This window comes from Aythya fuligula, chromosome 24, assembly GCF_009819795.1.
Source record: "Aythya fuligula isolate bAytFul2 chromosome 24, bAytFul2.pri, whole genome shotgun sequence".
NCBI lineage: Eukaryota > Metazoa > Chordata > Aves > Anseriformes > Anatidae > Aythya > Aythya fuligula.
Window position 1 is genome coordinate 3,836,208 of NC_045582.1, and position 20,362 is coordinate 3,856,569.

Consider the following 20,362-nt stretch of genomic DNA (forward strand, 5'->3'; position numbering starts at 1 on the left):
GAGGATTAGAACAAACAGCAGGCCTCCCCCAGAGTACGTACTAAAAAATCAGCTGAGCTGCAAACTGGGGCAGATCAAAGCACTCACTGGAAGTTTATATTACTGTGTAATGAGCAAGATAAAATTCTTGAAATTGAAAACTCCATCATTTACATTATATAATAATAATAATAAAAAAATAAAGTTGCTAATGCAATTCCTGTTGCTTACATAGAGGCAGTTTCTTCTGACCCTACATATTCAACAAAGCAAGCAAAGGTGGGTCTGAATGCATTTCAGGGAAAAGGTAAATAGTAATTGGCTGTCTGGTACCATTGCATCATTTAGTAGTATTTATTAGCTTTCGCCACATATTCCTCCACATGTCCTACCAGACAAGCAATATTGATTTTTCTGTCTGCGTTCCAGCGAAGCTCATGAATAAATTCATATTGTTAACAAGAAGTGTGCTACAACTAGAATTGCCAATAACTGACTGTGCCATAACATCAATACCAAAAGAATATTTGTAAGCCACCCCAAACATTCTAAACACTCAACACAAAAGTAATTTTTTTTTTTTGATAGTCGCTTTTTGTACTGGACACACATCTTGGAGATCCACAGCATTATGCAAGAAAATGAAGTGAAAGTGTGTTTGAGAATAGGAAGCGATCTCAAGGAAAGAGTTTAACACAGTCCTCCAATCTCAGTCTAGATTGCAGAAGTCTTGAGAGGAAAAAAAAAAAAAAAAAAAGGAACTATTCCAGTCCACACACATGCTGAATCCTCTCTAATTCAGTCATCCACACTGACCTCCTGGGAAACCAGTGGTTCCTACACAGCAAACAAATTCAGCAGTTCATCTGTTCTGTGCTATAAAATAGCCCCATTTAGGACGAGGGAAAAGCTGTTATCCTGTCCAGTGTTTAACTATCAAAGATTCTTTTGAAGAAATGGAAGATACTGAAGATAACAATCAGTTAAAGAAAAGTCTTTCCCAGACCATTAGCCAGTTTGCTAGTATGCTGGGACAGAACAAGTTTAGTAAATTATATTTAGCACAAAGTGAGTGATGTAGCTTGGAGCAAGGTGGAAATGATAAAAATGCATCTTCAAGAGGGCATAAATCTGCCCATTGGCCTTTAAGAGAACATTAAGAGAACACAGTACAATAGTCATTGATGGAGAACTACATCAGAGAATCTCAGGACAGTAACAAGTTGTACCCTCCATGTGGGAGTTGCATGGAAGATGGGGATCATTTTGAACTTGAAAATAGGCCAAGTAATTCATCTATTCAAAATATAGTAAAGCTAACTCCAGAGACAGGGCTAGTGCCCACATTTATTGCTTTCCTAAGAATGCCTTTCTCTGCAATGAAAAGCGTCACGGTGGCTTCCTTACATTAGTTCAGCAGTTCCCAGACCACTGCTGCATTCTGCACCCAGTAGCCCAGGATCCTCAACTCAGCTTGCACATAAACCTAAGACCTCAACAAGCTGGAGCTCAGCAACAGGTTTTCGACAAACGCCGGATTTGAACAATAGGTCAACATCCATTAAGCATACAGCCTTATTCCTTACACATTATAGGGGCTTTTTACTCCAGAACTCAGAATTCTTCAGATCCAGAATTCTCCAGAATCCAGAATTCTTCACTGCCTACCAACAATACATCTGAAGACAGCAGCTTTCTGGAGGATAATATCAGTAACAAAACTTCATCTTCCAGTGGCAGCTCATGCGACAGGGAAAAGTTAAAAAAAAAATAAAAATAAAACGAATTGTTCCAACCCATCTTTTTTTCAGACAAGATTCTCTCATGATCTCTGTATGGCTTATGCTTTGTGTGATCAGTTCCCATTCACTTTCCTGGTATGTACAAAATCAAAGACCAGAGCCTTTCATTAAACAAGCACAGAGGAAAGAAAGAGGCTGCAGGCAGATCGAGAGAAACTTAAGCAACATATAAGGTATAGTTAATACACGTGTAAAGGTGGTTGTTTTTTTCATTATTAAAGTCATAGGATGACTTGATATTTGACTTGCTTTGTAAAGAAAGGGCTCTGTTTTCCTCTACATTTGGAAGCATATTGAAATAAGTTAGTAGCTCTTCCATCTATACCTCCTTCCTTAACCTTCCAGCAGCTGTGACTTTTAGTAGGTTCTACTAGAGGCACTGAAAGCCATTCAGCGAGGAGATGATGTTTGCTGCCTGAAACTTCTACAAGTCACACACACACACTTGCTTTATTCCTAAATATTAATTAATATCACTGAAGCTTAAATCAAGCCTTCTTTGGCAATGACACGATGGGGATTTGTGGGCTTTATTGTTACGGAGTTGGAGGTAAAAAAAAAAAAAAAAAAAAAAAAAGATTCTTCAGCATGACAGCATCCACCACAATCCACAAGCACGCTTTTTGAGCACTGGTATACATGGCTCATAACACAGTCATAAAACTTGCCCTTTCTTTCCTTTATAAGGCTTCCCTTTGGGATAGATCCCATTTAACCAGTGCTGAGCCCTTTAAGCTCAACTTCTTTATGTATTCCAAACATAATCAGAAGCTCAATTTTTAAGAGGCACAGCTTTGTTTGTCAAAGCTATTTTTAATTGTTTGCTGGTCCTATTTTCTATCTGTGGTCTAAATGCAGTAAAATCTTTGACTGCAGAGACTTTCAAATAAAGGCAGAATGAAGGAGCAATAGGTTTCCCTGCTGCTCATTGTAATCAACAAGCTGCTCACTCTGTCTCAAGAAACTGCTTAAGCAATTAGATACAGAGATGCTATCAAGAAAAACATTTCTACTCTCAGCTTCACTGGAAATAAACCAACTGTCTATATTTTGAAGTTTGTCATCTATCCCAGGGGACACGGTAGACATCTAGACAGAAGCTTCAAAACTCAACTTTTATCCTTAAAAATTAAGGAAATTCAGAACTAAGGGACAACATGGACATCCAGAGTTTTTTCCTATCTTGTGTTGGAGGGTTGTAAATATTCATCTTCCTACTATGCCAACAGGAAGCCTCCCTTCTCTTGAGTTTCCTCCGTCTCCTGCTGACCTTAGTTGGAATTGGTAACAGTACCTGTTTTGTCCAAGAAATTCAGGGGGTGGAACTGCCAGAAATGGGAGGAAAAAATAAGAGTGCAGATTAGAAATAAACCAAAAGCTCTATGGGTAATCAGGTTTCATTTTATTCCTGTTTTCAGGCAAAAGCCTTGTCCTTCTTTCCTAACACAAAACATTTAGGCAAACCAAACCACAGCTAGAAGAGGATGGGAAAAGGAAGAAGGAGAAAACCACAAAACAAAAACACACAAACATTCTGCTGCTGACATTAATTAGAAGAGTCTGGTTTTCTGAGGCATTATATGTGTAGCATCTAGGGGTATTTGTAGGCAGTCAAAATTAAGGCCAGAGATGTAAATCCATGTGGTTTGAGTTTGAATGTGTGAAGTGATAGATTCACAAATTGCTTTTTCATTTTCAGATTTTTATTTTTACAGTATTAGCTAATCTAGAGTTCAATTCCAAGTCTCAGTGTTTTTCGTTTAGAATTCTATTTATTAAACAGGAACCCAATCTGCTCATCAGATGGCACGCAAAGAGCACTAGTTGTTAATCAGTAAATACTTAACATGTTTTCATCCGTCAGTCATAAATAGAAAAGCATTAAAGTGTTTTGTTACGTAACATTACTTTTTTCCTGTTTAGTTAAAATTCATTCCAGTTAACCAAGAAATGAACTTTCCATGTACCACTGCAAATCTAGAAAGGTTTCTAGAAAGCAAGTCACTTTAGACAAACATTTAAAATGCACGCAGTGCCAACACATGCAAGGGAGAAGAACATTCAACAGAAGCATACGTCCTAACATTCATTATAGGTGGAATTGAGACACACTAATTCTTCCTAAAGGACAGTGACTGTGTAATTCCCAGCGGCACATTGGATTGGGATTACATGGAAAAAAACCAACAGATTTAGAGACTAAGGTTTTTCCTTTGCCCAGTTATCAGCGTTAAGGTACGCGTTAACTCTGAACTGTTGGATATTACACTTTCAGGATTTCTATCACGTGATGGTAACCTTAGTAAAATCTCTCAAAATCCTAGAATATTAGTGCAAAGATATTGTCCATTATTCAGCTGTAGACTTCGCCAAGAACAGTTATTGATTTCTTCTGTTACGTCTTAATCATCTTCTGGCAGAAGATTCAGACAAGGAAGATCAATGTCATATTTGTCAAGTTGGTGGAGGTTCTACAAATCCACTGCTGAGGCCATGTGGTTGCGTGGGAAGCACGCAGTTTTTTTGGCAGGAACATCTAAAAGAAAGGCTCAAAGCTGAAGTAAAGTCAGGTGAGAGAGAGGAACCCACAAGATATTTGGTTGAACCCACAAACATTTGGTTGAGATACCTCACCAGATTTACCTCTTAATCTTGTTTAATTCCATTAGTATAGAGGAATGTGTCAAATCTTTAAATTTACTCAAAGGATAAATTTAACTCAAAGCTTGATCACCATGGCAGTGTTTTTCTTTAGCACAAGAATTCTCAGTAAATTAACTGTAGATATTCATGTATTTGACAAGGCCACTGGTATGTAGCAAGCAGATCACCAAGACCAAAAACAATTTTCTAGCGCTTGGTTTTGATTAAAACAAGATCTTGATGTCAAGTGCTGAAAGATTTAATGAGCCAATCTACAGCAATTAGTAGTATCAGATGAACATCAAATTTTGTAGGGATCATAAGCTGCACATGCAAGTCTAGCAGGTAAGAAAAATGTTTGAAAGACAAATCCATAAAGAGAGGTGACATGTGTGAAGTGCTAGAAGAATGCAGATGGGGAGGGGAGAACAAATATTGGCAGGACAGATTGTAGCATTTGGGAAGGTGACTCCCAGCTAGAAGAGAGCCCTGCTAGCACTGCTGCATGAGCTTCAATTTCAGCCTGACTTCTGTCAGCACCCATTTTTTCCTACAAGTATTATTCTTGTTGTACTGGTTCCATTCTGAGCGGAAATTATCAGTGACGTTATAAGCTAAACTTACAGCAACGTAAGTGCATGTTTTCACAATACGGGCTATATCTTTATTAAGAAATTGAAGGTAATCACAACACAGCTTGGTACCTTCTAAGATACATTCTGCAGTGTTTGTCAAGCACTTGGATGTATTCTGACTTCTGAAGTTCCTAAATGAATAATGTAATTTCCAATTTACTTCTTGTAAGTAAGCACTTAAACGCAAAGAAAAAAAGCCACCAACAGATAGTAACCAAAGAATTAACCTCCAGAAAGGATGTAAGTGGGTCTATGACATATACACACACCCTAACCTGGTGTAGATGGTGTAAAATGCTGATCCCATACGTGGGAAGATAATAGCTTGTGCCAGCTTTGTTTCTTCAGTCTTAAAAGGCAGATGATACATCAGTTGAATCCTGCATACTTGGTTCCTTGCCAGGCCTTGTTCATTTAGATTCCTGGCTTGCACCCAGCTTAGGGAAGTGAGTCACATTTCCCAAACCTTCCCTGAATCCTGTCCTCAGAATAATTGAAGTTTCCCCTCAGAGCTAGCTGACTGAATACAAGGAAGTGATCGTGTTCGGAGAGAGTTTCTTCGAGAGTCCAGGAGCCAGCAAGAGGTGGTATGTTAAGCAATGAAAGAACGAAGTGGCACAGTATCCCAAGAAGCACGTATGACAAGAAATCCACCTTAGGAAGCAGAGGTTTATGCATCTGGTTGTTGAAGAGTAAGGAGAGGTTTGTTTTTTTTTTTTTTTTTTTTTTTTTTTAAAAAACATAAGCCCTCTGTGCACATAGAGAACAGGGCTTTTTCCTCTAACATTTTTTAATTCCACATAATCCTTCAGAAGAAAAGAGAAAGCAGAATCGGTTTATAGAGTAGGAGTATATCCACTCATTTTATGGCACTCAAATGATATTCATTGTTGTCTTAAAAATAGCAAGGGGAGATGGCTAATAAACAATTCCAGGCACTCATTGGCTCTATTGCTATTGATAAGACCTTCGACAGAAACTTGTGGATGAAATCAATTACTCCATCTTACATCAGTACCATTCGTGATTCAGTTTTATTCCCTAAAAGCTGCATATTTTATTGTTTAAAAGCAAACAAAAAATTCAGAGCAGTCACGCCACACAGAATTTAACAGAAGACTGTTCAGTTATCACCGCTATTACATGTGCTTATAAAAAAATCCATAGTTTCAAGTGATTCAGAATTCCAATACAAAGACAAAGATCTGTAGAAAATGGCTTTAAAGAAAGTAATAATAATAAAAAATGTCATTCTGGTTTTATAACAGGCACAACACAGTTTAAAGCTAAAGGCTTAATTTTTTGTCTTATTGCAGGGGCTAATCTGGGGGCTGTGAAAGCCTTTGAGCTGTGCAAGCAGAACCTGATAATTGATACGGACAATTTTAATGTGAATGCATATTACAGAAATCACCAAAAGTCATGGTTAAGAAACTGCATCACTTCAGATGAGTCCATAATCCTATTTTGGTATTGCTGCCTTGCAATATTTCAGTGTGTCGTGAAATGTCAACATCAACTGAAACCTGCTAAACTGTGAGAGAGAGATATGCTTACTTATGCAGATTTCAAGAAATGCAGAGAGACTTTATTCATCTTTGGCTTAGATTTTATAATCCCAGAGCATTTCACAGAACTGCTCAATATCTGGAAGCTTTGCATAGAGAAAACCTGTAATTAAGTATGGCAACGGAAAAATTGTTTGTTGTGTAGATACAACATTACAGTAGAGAATCAGATTGAGGGAGAGCAGCCAAGGATTTCATTGTTTGCCCTTCGCAATATTATATAAGATGAGAAATTTAGTGAACTAAGCAACAGAATAATTTAACATCTGTTACACTTCCCCCCCCCCCCCCCAAAAAAAAAAAAAATATGCATTTTTAAAGCAAGAAATACAGGAATGAGGGTCAGAAATACTGAAACTGAGAGCCCTGCTAATTTAATGATAACCAAGGATACCCTGTTTTCAGAGGAATTAATTGTGCCAGAGCATGATGTATTGATTTCATCATAAGATGTTGCTAGCATTGAGGAAAGAGATTAACATGCCTCAGCAACCAAAGCCTATCTTCTTGGTAAGACTTCAAAACACTGTTCTTGAATGTTAATGCACAAATTCTGTTACTTCATTGTTATTGACAAGTTTCCATGACCCTAGGGAGCTCAAGTCGCAGACAGAACCCCACTATGCAAGCTGTAAGTAAATAAGATCTTATGACACAGCCTTTTAGCTAATTACAATAGAAGTTGCCTTCTCCAGAAGTCTTGCAAATGTCTTGGCTTGCTTCCGAGTGCCTGGTAGGAGTTTCAGTCCCCAGTCTACACAGCTTTTGTGGTACTAGCCGTCAAGGAACAAGGCTTGCATGTGCACCACACACACAGAGTTCAGTCTTAAAGCTTTCAAGTACTCTGCAGAATTTGAACTGATGGTGGTATCAGAGTCTAGTTTGATAATTCAGCTCATCATACTTACACATTACACACAAAGAGAAACTGCCAAGTTCATTGTGTGTCGTCCCCCCTCCCTCCCCCCGGCATTTTAAAGAAATAGGATGAATTGCAAAGGTAATTGCTAGTGTGTAGAGTAATCAAGATTATAGGTTGTAGTGCTTCCTTGAGATGGTTTACATCATATTATACTGTTGTACTTTTAGGGTATTATTTGTAATGCCCACCTAATGAAGTGGGTACCAAAAGCTTCTAAAACATATGGTTAGATGCCCTTCTCAATGTTTCTACTAATCTAAATAAATAATTTACCACACCAGTCTTTCCTATCAACTTGGAGAAGATGTACAATCTGGTAGAAGAGTCTTTCTCAAATTATTTGCAGTAAACAGTGTATATTTCCCCATCTGCATGCCTCCAGGCCTTAATAACACATTTTAAAAAAAAAAAAAAAAAAGTAAATGACTTCCCAGAATGCCTTGACAGAAGCGTTCATCAGCAAGCTATTGTCTAAATGATTGATTTGGCACTATGCTGTAAAATACATACATCTATACATACATGTATGTAGATGTGAGTGTAAAGCCTTTTACTTATACTAAGACTGTCGTGACTGTCATACACTTATTGGAAGCCTAAAGGAAAACATCATGGCTTGATCTCTAAGAGGAACATAGAAATGCAGGAGAAAAGGGTGGAAAAAGATGCAACAGTTAAAAGAACAGTTTGAAGAGAATTTATAAACATGCTAGAGCAATAATACTGTAGCACCAAAGTGACTCCAACCCAATCACAGCCTTTCCCAGGTGTACCAGAGCAGCTGATCTACAACACCCCCCAGCCCCAAAACAAACAAGTAAACAAAGTGGGTATTTTGATAAAAGCTCTGAGGAGCAGGATCAGTTTAAGGTTAAGGACAATGCTCTTTCTGTTCACAAGCTGGCTGGTCCTTGCCTATTCCTGCTGACACTTCTGAAGGAGATGACAGTACTTTTCAGCAACACTACCGAGGCAGCTTACGGCATGCGTGGATTTACATCCAGCACGTACATTCTGGAAGCACACACAATTATCCCTTCCCCTCCTCTACCACTCTCCTCCACCCCCATCCCCCCCCAAACACACTAACATATGCACATCATTTTTTTATTTTTATTTTTATTTTTTTTTCCTCTAATCAGTGGAATACAGCCATACTGCCTTGGAATGAGGGCTACTCTTCCCTGCCAGCAATATTGTACCGTGTATTTACAGGGGAAATAATTATTAATTTCTATAGTTCTTTTCACCATTGGCAGCTGGTACTTTAATTACAGATGCAAAACGCAAACAAAACACTTGTTTGTCAAGAGCGAAGCAAAATAAGTGTTTTGTCCTGCGGGTTGATTAGATTCACTGTAAAAAAAATGTATTCAATTAGAACTATAAAATGGAAATTTGGGGAGGCAAAATCAATTACCCTCAGCAGAACGCAGCCAGGATCCTGCATTTTAGTTTATGACAGTACAAGCGCCATGAAGTCTTCAATACCTACAGGTGGTCAAAATCTCTAGCTGAATTCACTGAGAATTGACACTTTTTGAGGTTATCCCTGTTTCAGGAGCTGTTTTAGGAATGTGTTATGCCATCTAGTTCTGCACCTGGTTCCCCACAATACCAGGATTGTCCTCAGAGACCTTCTAACTAGGAAGGCAGAAAATTCACTCCCTGTTTTTCATACCAATGGTGATTACCTACGTTATCTAGATTAAAAAAGAAAATAGCCACCTACTCCTAGAAACATTTCCCCCACCCCACAGCTCTGGATAGTATATCTGTGGTTTTAATTGCACTATCCTTTTCCCTTTTAATTACTGCTTGGTATTTGCCATTGCTTGTGTCAAGTCAGTACCTCACCGTTGTTTTCTTCCTGGTGAGGTTTCCCAATCTTTATGAGTGTTCTCTGGATCCGTCCCATTTTTCCACTAGGACTCAAAGTACATTCTGAACAAGCTAATGCCTGTCCTAACATTCACACAGTGCTACATCTTAGCTGTTTTATTCCTGAGACCAGACTAAATGTTGACCTTTTAGTTACCTACATTCAAAACCTTCATTTTTTCCCTTTGTAACAGGATATCCTTTCAGCAAAACTGGCAACCCTGCATTTTTGTAGGCTAGGACTCAAAAATCTAAGCTAACTCCCTTAGCACCAGTGCTGAATCCTCACAACAGGCTATGCAGCTGCGAGCACTGCTAGTAAGAATGATTAGCAAATATAACACTAATTGTGAAAACAATCCAGACTTAATAAGTCAGTTATATTCAGCAAATCCAAGATACTCAACCCACAAATAACTTTTTTTTTTTTTTTTTTCCAGGTGAATACAGATTATATGCAAGCTTCCTTCTTTCTGAAAACCCCTCAGACATCAATAAGGAATAGCAACATATTAAATAAGTTGTTCTGGTTGCCCCCTCCATCCTAACCTCTTTTTTCATAGTCCATTCCCATTACAGTACTGGACATAAAAAGCAAAATCATGCCACACATGCGGAGCTGTGACAGAAATACCCATGCACATCCATAACTTGGTGTCACTCAGGCACCCTTAATGGGGTGCCTTCCCTTTGATCGTGCCTTTCCAACCACTTGCTGGAGCAGGCTAGCTGCCCATCAGGCAGGTCAACCTGCACAGCACTTCTTACATGCACACTTAGCACATAACTGCAGGACATCTGCTTTTCAGTCAAGTAGCTTAAGAGAAGTCACTGGAATGCAGACATAAAAAATTATACAGCCTTCCCAGCCACTAGACAGTTTATCACTACTGTAACACTGCCAAAACCCACAATAAGTTGAAGTATCTTTGTGCAGTTTGATCTATTTACCAAGTTCATTAGAATTCACTTCAGTAAAAATACAGATTTGTAAGCATATAGGCACCACGTGAACTAACAGATTCAAGCCTCTAGCTTGGACTACATGGTCTTTACAAAGACCATTCTGCAGAATTTATGACTGAATGACATCCTAGTCACCAAAAACAGGGTAAGAAAAGTATTGAAAACAGCAATGCTTCCAGTTACCTTGTAACTATGCCTTACCCTCATTACTTTCTTCTGAGAGTTACAGCACAACTTAACATACTTCTTTTTTTTTTTTTTTTTTTCTGTCCTCAAGCTCTTCAATCTGCATAGAACCAAAAGAGCATTTCCAAGCAGACCTTCCTTTCCAAAAACCAGCCAGTAAACTTCTCTTACGTGCTCCCTTTCAGGTGTAGACTATAATCACACCTGATCCTCATATCCTCCTCAACATCCTAATGCAAGGGGATTGATTTCCTTGTTGTCTTCCACTTATTTAAATGATCTTCACAGTGTTTTTGGCAGCTTCACAGAAGACACCTGTGTATGCCCTGCTCATCAGTCATAGCATTAAAAAAAAAAAAAAAAAAGGTTAGAAGAGAACCTAAGTCACTATTGAGATTGGATGCCTGGAAATGCACCTGGAATGAGAACTATAATGACTTTTTCAGCAATACTAACTTAAATGATTACAACTGTATCCCCACCAGCTTCACTGGTTGATGTTAACTAGTCACCAACTCCTTCGAGTAGTTTTGCTAGTAATGGATTAGGGAATCTTAATTAAACTAAGGGTTAAAATAAGGGCTTTGATGAGGCCTTTTTGCAAGCACTCCTTTATGGTAAGCATCCAGACCCATGTGAAGGGTTTTCTTGGCTGTAGGTAAATACTGTGGCTGCCATCTTTAAAGATACTTCATAATTCTACCCATTTTAGGTAGGCAGACCAGAAAACAGAATACATTTGTGGTACTGCTATTTGCTACCAAGTCAGCACTATGGACATGTCACATGAAAATGCGTTTCCCTTGTCTTGGTGTGCTTGTTATGAATTGCAAAGCTGCAGATGCAACTTTCCAGTTAATTGTCACACGATCTCTACGTGAACCTATCCGTGTGTTCTGTACCTTCCAAAGCTCTCTGGAATGACATTTTTGATGTTTTTAAATTCACAGAACATCATTTCACTGGAGCAATATGAATGCAGTTGAGCTGGTCTAAAAAAAGGTCACATCAACTGATCCTGTGGCCTCTTGTGGTTTGTCTGAAGTCTTTCATCAGTCGTCTTGAAGCTGTACAAATGAATAGTGATTTTCAGTCCTGACTTTCTGGAGGTTGGGAGGGATTTTAATTAGAACCCAGTCTATGGGATGCTGGATTCTTGTGATTCCTTTCTAGTCTTGCCATTTTGAAATGTCCAGCCTCAAATAATACTGACACAGTGATAAGAATAATTCTTGGCCTTTTATTGTTGTTGTTATGGCATGCTCACCCTTACAATTAGTCGGTATTTCTGGCTTAGTTATGGCTGCACATCATTAAAAACAAGACAAGACAAAAGAAGTCAGAAAACCCCAAACCAAAGAACTGAGTAACCTCACAGTTTTCTCCTGACAAATCATCAGTCTGGATGAGAAAACATAACGTAAAAATACTTTCAGATGTAGCACATAAACTACCTGTCTGTTGTGCATCAGGACTTGGCATTTCCACAGGTTACCTCTCATTTTGAATATCTATTGTAAGGAATCATTAAAAAAAACCCTTTCTGTTTGACATTCAGAAAGCTGGATGCAGCTGCACTGTCAGCTGAAGTTGGTGAAGAATTCAGCACTTTGAAAACTCAGGCAAAAGAGGGGGGGATTACTTTCTGCTCATTTTAGGCATTCCCAGTACAAAGGGAACATCTCAAGCAGCTGGCCATGCTCCTGTTACAGTCTGTGTAGAGAAAAAGGCGAGTTTTGAGATCTGGTTCATCTTTCCTTGGGAAAGATGCCTGAAGCTGGTCACACGAGCTTCACTCTCCAGACCTCTGTCTTTTCTCTGGATTGTAAAGGCATGAGTGGGTTGGATATAAATACCTAGGGTGCAGCTGTGAAGTGGAGCAGACAGACCACAGTCAAGGTGGTTCATGCTGATTACTGGAAGAGTGAGTCAAAGAGAGTCATTTAACAACACTGGCAGACCCATAGGCAGAATTTTCAATTTCTGAAAACTTGGGTTCAGGTGCGAGATACCAAATCTTGTAACAGGCGAGACAACAAGGTGCAGAACATGGGCATGTCCCTGTGGCACAGTGCAGCAGCAGGACAGAATTACAACTGAAATGATTCTGGTTTCTGAGCAACCTCAATTATCTGTTAATGGCCCAACATTACATGGTCAAATGTGCTCTAAATTAGTCTAACTCCCTCTCCTATAATAGAAGCCAAGCTCATCTGATGTGGGACATTTACTGCAAGCAGGATAAATAGCCCAAAATGCTGAAAATTTTTATTTACCATCATTTTCCTAAAACCTTCAGGACCTGAAGGGACAGCTTTAGTGTCAAATAATACAATGCTGCAGCAGTCAGAGGTTACAGATGGCCTTGTTAAAAGCGCTCATAAAGAAGTCTATCAGTGACAGACAAACATGAAAGAGAAACCACTCTCAGACAAACACTTCAGAGAGAATACCGAATTAAAACAAGAGACCCACGGGAGCAGTTCAGTGAAGCTTCTCACTACTATTCATGGGTTAGTCACTCAAATATTTTGATACAGAATCACGTATATTCATTTCTGAAGTGTGTGTGCTTTCCGATAGCTGAGTCAGCCTGCTCGAAGTAAATAGATCAGAGCCGGAAAACTGAAGGAGCAGTCCCCCAGAGGTGGCTCAGAGGTAGCACATGTTACGTCAGTGATGGACAATTAATAAATGTTTGATGTTATTTTCTCCAATGATTGCCATCAATGCTATTCTGCTGTAGGGCTGCTTCCATCGTTTAACCTTCCCTCCCATGCAGGTCTGCACTAAAACAATTTGGATGGGGAACAGCAAGTGGAACAACACATGAGCTTCTGGCTATGTGAGACCCTCGGGCTTTGAAAAAAAATATCCTGCTCCCTCCCCTGTGTCACTCAAGTTCAAAGGGACAGGGTTCATAGGTTTTCCTATAATCTAGGTGTCATGAAGAGACCAAGGAGATTTAGCTAAAGTGACCACACAGAGCTGCATCAGTGAGATGCTGTGTTCCCGCATATCTTCTCTTTTAAAGTCTAAATTCGGATTGGACTTGAAAAAGAAAAATACCAAATCCAGATACTGAACTCTCTGCCCCATGTATCCCAGAAAAACGTATTACTCCTAGGCTTGAGTTCAATCATAGTTCTGAAACTTGGAGTGTTATTAGCACAAAATTTAATTAAATCCATATAAAAACTCTTTAAATGGATTTAATCATTAAAAAATATAATCAGAAACCATAAAACAAAGCTACAACCTTAGACTTTCTTAATGCTATCAATAGTGCTGAAATAATGATAATAATGATAATTTTAAAACTCGTCTTAGGACTAGCTGCATAAATAAAATAAGTCTTTAAAAATAAAGTATACTATAGATAAATTGAATAAAGGTTCAGACAGCCATGTGTATTTACAATCGTTTTCATACTGACACTAACTCAGAGTTGTGCTGTATTTTAAAGATTAAAGCTCCACAGACGAGGTGGCCGAGTGGTTAAGGCGATGGACTGCTAATCCATTGTGCTCTGCACGCGTGGGTTCGAATCCCATCCTCGTCGACAACCAAAAAACCTTTCCTGAAGGAAGGGTGCAGTGAGGTTGGAGCCATGCTATTTTCAGTGGTGCCCACTGCCACGACAAAAGGCAATGAGCACAGACTGAAATACAAGAGGTTCTGTTTAAATTAAACATCAGGAAACACTTCTTTACTGTCTGGGTGGCCCATTAGTGCTGTGGTGTCTCCTTCCTTGGAGCTCTTCAAAAACCAGCCTGCTCTAGGTGTTCCTGCATGAGCAGTGGGGTTGGACCAGATGATTTCCAGAGCTCCCTTCCAACCCTAGCTATTAAATGATTCTGTAATTTTCTTACTTCTCTTGCTTTTAGGCATTTCCATGCTTTTTTTTTTTTTTTTTTTTTTTTTTTTTTTTTTTTTTAAATAAAAGCATTCTCCTTGCTGTCTCTAGTGTTATTAAATTGCATGTCTAATCAGTGTCAAAACAGAAAAGGTTTATTAATCTTGGTTGCCTTTCTCCTAGTGCTCAAGGCAGCCTAGAGCAGGGGAAAATGAAAGTAAGCTTTGGAGCTTAAAACACTTCTACCACATTCTTGTTTAATTGTTCTCATTAAATATGCAAGATCTCATGTATTGGCAAGAGGGACTCAGTTATAAGAGACACATTAAACATCAAAAAGTGGGAGGAAAAAATTCAGGAAATACAACTTCTGGAAATTAGAAAAATTTACATGACACCAAGTGTACAGTAGATATATTTAACTGAAGCTCCCAATAAAATATGAAGAGAAAAAAACCCACAGTGTACAAGGTCCAGGCAGTGGGCTTTAGTCCTTTGGTTCTCTAAGAGTCTATTGCTGTAAAACTCTGATTTGTTGCACCCGTGCTGTGCTAGCACTCTTCCTCCTTATTTGATTCAATGAGATTTTAAATTGCATTTATGAGCAATTTCTGAACTTTTATGAGCTTTCTGGAAACATCCAAAAAGAAGGTTGGCATCTTACTGGTTAAAGACTCCACTCGTTTCATAAGGCCTTTGTTTTCATTTAGTTTTAGCATAGTCACAGCATTCTCTTCCCTTTGAGCCGATCAGGAAATTTGACGTACCCATCCAGTCTGAACAGAGAAACACTAAGAGGGAGACACTGACAGATGTAAAACAGGGCAACGAACCGGATTATTTGCTAAAATGTAATCACAAACTCTAAGAAAAGGCTTTGCTTTTACTTGCAAAATAATCTGGGATTTTATGGGTTAGAAGAGTGAGCGCTTAGTCATGCAGCTGGTCCCTGTGATGTCAAAGAGTACATCTACATCAAATATTGAGGAGGAGCCTGAAGCTGTTTTCCAGACTCAGATCACTGTCTGAACAAACAGCAAATGAAGCCAAGTCCTCCGAGCAAGCTTTCTGCATTTATTTCTGCTGTTTCAGGGTTCCAGGTCTAGAACCATATTATAACACTGGATTTTGGGTGGCCAGCCCTGCTGAGCGTAGGATATCAGAACAGAAACTGAAGGAAATTTGGACTCTACTGACTAGCTGAAAAAAAAAAAAAAACTCCCAAGTTAAATTTTTCTTATCTTAGCGAAACACTCCGGACAGAAATTTTAAAGAGGTGCTAGCACTAATGATTAAAAAAACAAAAACAAAACACCATCTTCAGCAGTCTGAAACAGTTTTGTTCTTCAGCAGAGACAAAAACTGTTTTCTAAAGTGTATCCCCTTCTCCGACCCCTTCAAACTCCATATCATCTTGGCAGCTGTTTCCTAAATACAACCATTAGTCAAAATAAATCATGAAATTCCTCTTCAGTCCACAGTACTGCTGAGTTTATAGCAAGCTCTACCCTAGGGTATCTTCTGTGAACATTTTTTTTTTCTTTTTAATGAATTAATGAGAAGTAAAGAACAATTTTAAAAGCTAGTTAAGACACTTATTTGAACTTATTTGCTTGTTGATATTTATTTGCTATCACCTGGTAAGTTAGGAAATCTTTCAATTCACACAGCTGAGAGTAATTCAGTTTACATTTGTACTTTACCTTGTAATTGTAAAAGTACTGCCTCCAAAGTGTCTGGCTATAACCTTGTCTTTGACCTCTAAGATATACTATCTATTACAAAAATATTTTATCCGTTTTCCATTACAAAGATATTTTGCTTTGTTTAAACTCTGATTGTGTAATGGGCATTTAAACAAAGTACATTTCATATTTAGATAAGTTGTGTAGACAATGATTATGGGCTAAGAAGAGATTAACTCCCCATTTCTGATGTAAATGCTTGTTGAATCCCGTTACAGAACAGGGACTCTTCTCCCCCAGCCAATAGGGAGGACTTGTTTTTGTCTCAACGGTAGAAATAAAATGGAAATAAAAGGGTAAGGAAGTTTTCTCTGGCAAATCATTTATTAACCTTGGCATGTTAATATTCTCCAGAGACGTGAAATTGCCTTCGTTGGCCAAGCCAGCCACTTCACCCTCACCTTCTAAGTTCTATTACAATGTCATTGTCCAGGATTACTGAACAGAGAAATGAGAATGCATATTTTAAATGCATGTTTTACCAGTGAATGACAGGTATTTGTTGTCTTGAAGATCAGTTTACTGAGGAGGTGCTGATGAGCAATGAAATCATAATGCTGCTGCTGCAGAAAGGTTTCTCTGAATCCCAACGTTTCAGTTGCAGGAAAAATACCACATATAAACAGGATTTTGAAGACTTGTAATGCCCGGGAACAATGCTAAATGCCAAATGAGTTATTTCATCCTAGAGGAAGACTGCAGATCTCTGTGTTTATAACACAGCTAATATTCTCATAGCAAACCTCTTGCAGTTGGAGCGAGCTGAGTTTCTTTGTTGGACTTGCTTCCCCTGCCGTGGGTTTTTGCCAAGGAGGGATCTTTCACTTCTGTCAGCTGGGGCTACAGTGACACCTAGTAACTGCTTTGCTAATTACAGCTCAGGTTTTCTGCGACCTGCTGCTTTTGCCAGCCTCTATCTGGCCTATTGGCTCCAGCGGTGAGAAATTCCTCATCCCCAGCAGGGATTTTGCGCTACCAGCACCTCCCGGAGCCAGTGCTCAGAGCTGCATGGTCTAAACCACTGAGAAGCAGCAATTACTTGCTTATGCTGACACACTCCTTGCAATATAAAATCATGCTTAGAATCATCCATTTTAATTAATTAGTGATATAGTATCACTTCTAAGGAGACCTTCTTGCATGCCTTCTACATTTTGCATCATCCTCCATATGGCTGCTATGCCAGCAGTTCATGCCCCAGAAGAAACACATCTGCTAGCTAACCAGGATAGATTTACTTCTTATATAATATGTAAGAGTTAAACAATAATTCAAATACTGTAGGTTTGACAATCCCATCAGGACAGAAAACTGCATTTTCAGCTGTACTTTCAATAAATTGAAATAAATAAATTACCAAGGTAATTAAGAAAGCAGGACTTAGTAGCTTTTGCATAATTTAAAACCAGTGACTTGAACGCATCTTCCACCTATTAAAACTTCACAACAATGCTATAAGGAATACAAAAAAAATCTCATTCTAGGAAAAAAAAGATGCTGAAGCAGTGAGCTCAAACGATTTCCACAGCATTTAGAAGATGTTTATGTGCAAGAAGGAGGGATTGCACTTTATGCCTTACCATACTTTCCCATGGTAACTGAAATGGTGAAAATCTGAAGGCTGCATCGAATGACACATTTATTTTGAATGTTGGAGAAACTTTCTCTTCAGATGGGCAGCAAAACTGAGTTCAGAAAGCACTGCACTGCTGTTTTGAGAGCAGGCTAGTAGTGCAGATAATAGGCAATCAAAATAATTATTCAGTGATTGTTCTCTACTTCCAAATTTAAAAGAAAGCAAAGACATTTTGCTTTGTTCTATTCAGTTACTGTTTTTTCTTGATGAAGAAAAGTATCCTGAAACACTCTTTTTTTTCATTTGCAGATTCTGAGAAAATCGGATTAAAAAATCTCATGACTTTGGAAGTCCACCAAGAAGCCTTTGTACCCTTGTCCCTGTCTTTTATACCCCTTATATTCTGTCCTACTCTAATTAAAGCCAAAACAAGAGTGTCTGTGTCACACAGTCCTTTTTGTAGTCCATCTGATGTCTTAAAAAGTCCAAACACTGCCTGCTAATTGCTCTAAAAGACCACAGGTCAAGGTAACTAGTAGTGATGTCAACATAGCATTTCTGCTGATTATGTCCTAAAACTGCCTCGCCTAATTGCAAACAGTTGGCTGGCAAGTTGTGTTTTTAACTGACCTCCTTTAACCTTTAAAATCACAAGTGATGGAGATGCCTGTGGTTCCTTTACTGTGTGTTGTGAGTCACATATAATACTGACATTCGGTGCTTCTGAGCTTTCTTCTGATTAGAGCTCGAGCTTATAAAGCGATGTGATCCTATCCACAGCTTACAGCCAAAAGGTCCAAAGCATGTTTTTATTATCCGTTGATTTAAGGCATGTAACAATGAACCATCAAGTGCATCGCCTTCAGCTGGAATAAAGCTTTCAGTAAAGTTCTAATATTTAATATTCTCTAGCAAATAGCACAGCCTGAACAAAGAGGGTCCTTCTGTATTTTAGAAGGGAGAATGAAAAAACAAAAACAAAAACAAAAACAAACAAACAAAAAAACAGTTAACTCAGATCTTGACTTGAATTAGAGTATAATGGTGACATGCAAAAATACCATGCTGAATCCACCTGAAGCAACTAGTAAATACTGCTGTTGTTTGGAAGCGAAGATAAGGAGACTGAAGGCTTCACTGTACAGTACAGCAAGAAGCCTGGAGTATCTGTAGCTCAGCAAAATATTGGACTGATTGGCACAAGTTTGCTGAAGAAATTCTTCTAAGCTATACACAGATTTGTGCAGGAACCTTCTGAATTCTTGTCTGGTTAACACGTTTCCTAACTTCTCAGTTCCACGTAAACATGAAATATATTACTGAATAAATTGTAATTCTTTTTATTGTGTGTGATGAGAGGGTATAATTTTGCAAGTTTTAAGGCGCTTAATATCCCCCGTGCTGGTTATTGTTGGTCACTGGAAACCTGACCCAGACGCATGGCTGTGCTCGCCCGTCTCCAAGTTGGTCCTTATAAACTACGTATAACTGCATGAAACGGGGGAATTATTAAACACGAACCATGCATTATACTATGACCAATAACCACCTGCAGCGAGGAGTACCCAGCAGATTTGTCATTATCCAGGAATAAAATTCCTTACTAAGCAGACACTGTATTCACAGAAGGCTGCATTCCTTTATCCAGCAAAGATTAATAACCTCTGAGTCAGACTTAGGGCTGGATTCTGGGAATGAGGAAACAAAGATCTTGTGGTCGCTTGTTTTGCACAAACTGGTTCTTTTCAGAGTAGCGGTTTTTACCATGGGGTGAAATGAAAACCGCTGCCAGCTGTGGTTTGCTTCAAAAGGGCAGCGTCCGCTGGCCACAGCCCCCGCGCGTTGCACGAGTGCTGCAGCTCCAGGGATCCCCGGTCCTCAATTCGCTGCGGCCACTGAAAGCTTGCTTTTTCCTGATCATTTAATGTTCAATTGTGACCTTTGCAAATGCAGCTGTGTCAGAGCCGCCTGGGGAAGAGAGCTCAGCCCAGCAAACTCCGCACCCTGGCTGTGCGCTGCTCCCCATAGCCCGCAGGCAGAACAAAGCCAGGACAGGATGACCACTTCTGCCCGGGGCATACCATAAGGCTCCCGAGCAGCACCATAAGGCTTCCCGATGCGAAATGCTTCTGAACGTCAAGCTGAAGTTCTTCTCCAAAAATTTTGCCCCTCATCCGCAGAGCAGGGGCTGGTGAGAAGCACGGGGCTGCTGACTAATTGTAGCCGGCCCCCGTTGCCAGCCCAGGAGGTGTTGCCTTCCTACTGCTACGTAAGGAGTCAGTAGGGAAATTAAAGGGGATTAAGATAACAAGGCTCTTTCATATCCTTTTCCAGTTGAGCCCAGCCTGAACCAGACATCATGGAATTTTGTAACGACTCCCTTAAAATGGGTTTGCTCGATTCAGGCTGGGAAAAGCTGACAGAAGGCGGAGATCGTTCGCCTCCATGAGAAAGGGCCTTCGGTCACTCCAGACGGCTACGTTCCCCAAAGGCTCCATTTCTTTTAAATTAAATAATAAAGCACATTGTGGGCTTCACGGTCTAAAGTCAGCAGTGCAACTTTTACAGGGCTTCCTTTGAAAACAAACTGCCCACCTGGCTTT

The 20,362-nt window shown here is 39.3% G+C and overlaps 1 non-coding gene across 1 annotated transcript; it reads left to right on the top strand.

Annotated features, from left to right (window-relative positions):
• Nucleotides 1-14,062: 14,062 nt before the first annotated feature.
• TRNAS-GCU lies at nt 14,063-14,144 on the top strand. The gene has a single exon. It is a non-coding gene; the product is annotated as a tRNA-Ser (tRNA).
• The last annotated feature ends 6,218 nt before the right edge of the window (nt 14,145-20,362 follow it).